The sequence below is a fragment of the Pinus tabuliformis genome, chromosome 3_2, assembly GCF_031772625.1.
Source record: "Pinus tabuliformis cultivar Carrire ecotype Pingquan chromosome 3_2, CPIR1, whole genome shotgun sequence".
NCBI lineage: Eukaryota > Viridiplantae > Streptophyta > Pinopsida > Pinales > Pinaceae > Pinus > Pinus tabuliformis.
The window spans coordinates 641,141,497-641,147,110 of NC_142302.1; the positions used below are offsets into that span (position 1 = coordinate 641,141,497).

Here is a 5,614-nt window from a genome sequence, read left to right on the forward strand (position 1 = left end):
GATGTAGTTTGACATTTTCTTCTATTCAATTTCACTAACAACACAGGTTTGTCCAATCAACATAAATTTGTAATGGGCTGTTATGAGTTCATTTATTACTCTTTATATTATTTTCACACATTAGACTGTAGATAGTTAGTGGATGAAATTTCTTCTCAAACTCTAGTCATTTTGAGACCGGGTCGACATTCTTGTCCTCTTAATATGTGTATAGTTCCTTGGATATGGTAGTGAAAAGATGGCCAAATTTCTACGCAGTTCCATTCAAATAATCTACAAGAACCTCATAGAGAGTATAATTTCTTACATCACGGAGAGTGTGGATGAAGATCTAGAAGAAGAAACCTCGCATGATGGAGAGAGAACTAAAATGCAAAAAAAGAGGCTCAAATTTTATGTGGAAGGTAATATTAGTTTTGGGAAAACCACATTTATATAGAGGATTGCAATTGAGACACTTGAGTTACATGACCTTATAGAGGTGGTTCTTGAGATTATTTCTATGTTTCAAGATATTGGGCCTTAAATTTTCAATATATTGGATGCCTTCTATGTTGAACCTCAATGACATTCCCACACATTTCAGAATTATGTTTTTGTACTGAGGGTGATACAATAGTGCGAGTTTGCAGGTGGCATAAATCCTCTATGACTCATGGAAAGAAGTGTTTTCAGTGATCGAATGGTATGTTTTGAGGCTCATTTTGGTATAAATGTCAATAGGATCTCATACATTTATGGAGTGCAGTAAATTGAGAGTCTTAGTTTTTATATTATATATTGTTCAAGTCTAATTTATTATTGTCATAGATACAAAAATTTACAAGTAAATCAATGTTGTAGTGTATCTATCTTGTTAAGAATCATTCTAACTTATTTCTTTGTTTTTTCCTATCCACTTTGTATTGTAGTGTCTGCTTTTAGTGCAGTTGTTGACATTTTAGCATTAGAAACAAGAATTTAGAAACAAATTTACTGGTATTGAATATACCAGGTGTTTGTGCGAGTTTTTCATGACGAAAAATGGATGAATAGGATGGAGCTTAGCATCTATGATTCATAGTTTGATCCAATTGTTTCTATTTTACTTGGGCTTGTTCTAGAGGAATTTTTTTATTTGAGGATTAGTCCAGACACATGCCATAGACATTTTCAATTACGAAAGACAACATAAGAAAATAATGTGTCATTAGATTATTTGAAAGGTTTGCATAAAAAGAATGATAATCGGCTCTTCCCTTCTCAATTTGGCAGTCATGGGTTCTTTTCTATGAGCCAATTACCTATTGATATTGATAGGTTTCTACATCCTTAGATCAAAGATCACACATTTATTTTGTAAGGAGAGCATGTACATGCCAATATTTAGAAGGTAAGCCAAATATTGATATGTTATATTTATAATCAACTTGCATTCTAATGTTGCTATATATTTTATGATGCTAATTTGCTTCTTCTAATGTAAACAAGTCAACTCCAAGTTCCGACGTTATTGTTGGATTGTGATCCCAATATTGACTTCAGTAGAGACAATGAAGCAAATAAAGGGTAAGAAATATTTCACTGATTTGGAGTTTAATTATTCATTGTGAAATAAAAAATTTGATATAAAGAAAAAATAAATATTTTGACCTCTTGAGGAATGGAATTGGTTGATAATAAATATATTTAATTAGGTTTTTTCTCATATATTGTGTTTCTTGATCCCTGAGATAAATAGTTAGTCAGGAAGATAGATCTTTTTACCTGTTATGTTTGTCTATATTCACAACTAGCATACACAATGTAGTGTCATATGCATGGGCGGGATTCATATATCCTGATTTGATGAAGTGATCAGCCTTGGGATGTATACTATGCCATACATCAATACTTAGTCATTGTAAAATTAAGCTTCATATGGTGATGGGAAGTAGAGGAAGTTTCTAAACAAGGTCTTGGATGAGGGCCCTCTAGAATTCAATGATTCACTTAATTTTTTATATATGATACCTTTAGTTATGTATTCAAAGAATCATGTTTAATATAATAAATCAATATATATGTGTGGATTAGTATTTTCATATCTAGGTTGAATTGATTATTTTTCCTTATCAAACATTGCTCTGCAACATCATCTTCATAACAAAGACATGGTTTCCAATCTGATGACATCCCATATATTCCAACTTAGGTACTACATCATCCATATCTCCTCATAGCTCTTTATATTGAAGGAAGAAACAAAAAGAAAACACTATCCAAGCTCAAAATGATTTGTTAACTTCACAATTCCACATTACATTATCGACGTTTTCAATTTTATGACAAAGCATAGAACACCTATATTTAACTCTAATGTGATGTAGCTACAGGATGTTACTAATGACCAATGTTCACTAACCACCCAAGTGTTGAATCTTAAAATAAGAGCAAGACTTCTAGATACCATGACACCTAATAACCCACTGTGTTAGGAGATTTTAAAGTCTTTTCAGTGAACATTGTGGCAAAATATGGAGGCAGAGTTATAATTTAGTTCAATGTATAACCCTTAGATTGATAGAAAAATAGATGCATTGAACCAAACTTGGGTAAATATTTTGAGATGTATCATTAAAGATAAGCCAAAAGAAGTAGGATTAGTTTTTTATGTAGAAATAGTGCCCATGTAAGAACTCTATTAATACATTGACAAGGTTTTCTCCATTTAAATTATGTACTGGGAGATTCCAAAGAGAGTTGAAAACTTGATTTTGTAGTAGACAAGACAAGAAGTTGTAATGTCAAATATTTTGCAGAGGGGTTTGCAACTTTGCAAAAATCCAAGAAAAATTATAGGAGAATGACATGAAATATTAGGAAAGCATAGAATCTAGATGCCCATAAAATATTTATGATATTTGTAGATGGTGACCAAGATACCATCCCAAAGGGACCTACATTAAGTTGAACTTGAAGAAGATCAGTTCCAAGCTTGAAAAAAAAATGGAGGCAATGCATTTGAAGTTGAGATGTTGGAGGACTATAACATATCACCCATTTTTAATTTTTGAACCATGCAGACCAAAATGAAAGAATATGCACGAATTTATTTTCATTAAGTTGATAGACATATAAATACAATGTCTATGACTATTGGATTGAACTTCCAATGTCTATCAATGGATTCCCTGTGACGGTTCACAGTCCATACCATAACCTTAACATATTTGGTGCTCAACATCCCCCCCTTAGGAAGGTAATATTAGTGTTGGGAAAACCAAATTTCTACAGAGGATTTCCAATCAGACACTTGAGTTATGTGACCTTGTAGAGGTGGTTCCTGAGCTTATTTCTAAGTTTCAAGATATTGGGCTTGATCATTTTAATATATTGGATGCTTTCTATGTTGAACCTCAACGATATGCCTACACATTTCATAATTATGTTTTTGTAATGAGGGTGATGCAAGAGTGAGAGTTTATAGGTGGCTTAAAGCCTCTACAACTCATGGAAAGAACTGTTTTCAGTGACCATATGGTACGTTTTGAGTTTCATTTTGGTAGAAAGTTCAATAGGCTCTCATAAATTTATACAATGTAGTAACTTGAGAGTCATAGTTTTCATACTCTATGTTTTTCATGTCTAATTTTATTAATGTCATAGATAAATAAATTTACAAGTAAATTGATGTTGTACTGTATCTATCCTATTGAGAGTCAGTCTAATTGCTTTCTTTTTTTTTGCATATCTACTTTGTGTTCTAGCGCTTGCTTTTAGTGCTTTTGTGGACATTTTAGCATTGGAAACCAGAAGTTAGAAACAAATTTACTGGTCTTGAATATACTAGGTGTTTTCACAAGTCATTCATGAGGGAAAATGGATGAATGGGATGAAGCTTAACATATATGATTCATGGTTTGATCTAGTTGTTTCTATTTTTTCCTAGGCTTGTAGCTGATGGATTTATTTACTTGAGGGACAATCCATACACATACCATAAATGTTTTCAGTTATCGAAGAGAGCAGAAGAAAATAATGTTTCATTAGATTATTTGAGAGGTTTGCATGAAAATCATTAGAACTGGCTCTTCCGTGCTCAAAGTGGCAGTCATGGGTTGTTGTCTATGAGCCAATTACCTATTGATATTGAGAGGTCTCTACATCTTGAGATCATAGATCACACGTTTCTTTTGTAAGGAGTTCATGTACATGCCGGTATTTAGAAGGTAAGCCAAATATTGATATGTTATATTTACAATCAACTTGCATTCTAATGATGCTATATATTTTATGATGCTAATTGGACGCTTTTAATGAAAACATGTCGACTTCAGTTTCCAACGTTAGTGTTGGATTGTGATCCCAATATTGACTTCAGTAGAGACATTGAAGCAAAGCAAGGGGAATAAATCTTTCGCCAATTTGGTTTTTACTTGTACACTGCGGAATAGAAAAATTGATATAAGGAAAAAACATAGTATTTTTACCTCTTGAGGAATGGAATTGCTTGATACTAAATATATTTAATTAGTTTTTTTCTTGCATATTAGGTTTCTTGATCCCTAAGATAAATAGTTAAGGGGGGAGATAAAATATATCTTTCCCTATTATTTTTGTCTATATTCACAACTAGCAGACACATTGGAGTTCCATATGCCATAAGGTGAGCTCTAATGTTGAGCTTTAGCTCACCTTTAATGATGTCCATGAAAATATGTTGGAAAATAACATCTAGATTTACAAAGGCAAATCTGATGTTGATAGGGTCGTCTTGACTCATAGAATAGGCAGTTGTATCTCCCCCATATATCATTAAAGGTGAGGATCCTAAAGATGAAATGTTCCTTAGACTCAAATTCTCGCAGATGGCAACATTAAAATATTCTTTCCTACTACTGGGTATAGTGAAAGTAAATTCAATGTTGTTGATAACCTACCTTGAACTTGCTAAGTTGGACCTCGAGGCCTTGATATTATTGCGAACAATGACACCAAGTATACTCAGAGTCGACAACAAGAGTCCCAACATATATGTAATGTAAACCTTTCAAGTGAAAATATGAAGTTAGTCATAAGAAATGATAAAAATTTTAGACGAAAGAAATCTGGAATTGACATCGAGTTATGTTTTCTAATTATTTTCCATTAAATTTGATTTAGGCCTAGTAACTACAACTTTTAGTAGGTCAAAATGTTTCAGATAGATGATAATAGTAGGATTCTCATTAGAGCAGGTCTAAACTTATTTTAAGAGGGGGTTGAATTCGTAGAGACACCAAAACACTTTTGGAGGGTACATTTTTTAACTTTGATCAAAAGAACTAAGACACTTCACTAGAGCCATTTTGGTCCTCTATATGTTGTTGTAAGTGTTGCCCCTATCAGTATAGTATGGTGGAAACGTGTAAAGGGTGCAATTTAATCATGAAATTCCATCTCAATGGATCTTTGATAGATTATTTGGGTTTTCCAAGTTTTCAATGGCTTATTCATAGCCTATTCTCTTCGATGTTGATTTTTAAAAAATGCGTTGTTTTGAGGATGCCCGACGTCAAAATATATTTAAGATTTTCCACCTATTAGAGGTAGTTTGAGTCTGATCTAACTTGCTTAACCTTACTTTTTCTTGTCTTGTAGTTGAATCCCATGG

The 5,614-nt window shown here is 32.7% G+C and overlaps 2 pseudogenes; both read left to right on the forward strand.

Moving 5' to 3' along the window:
* Positions 1-220: 220 nt before the first annotated feature.
* LOC149182244 (uncharacterized) lies at positions 221-1,552 on the forward strand (annotated as a pseudogene).
* Positions 1,553-2,967: 1,415 nt separating this feature from the next.
* On the forward strand, positions 2,968-4,373 carry LOC149182245 (uncharacterized; annotated as a pseudogene).
* Positions 4,374-5,614: the final 1,241 nt, after the last annotated feature.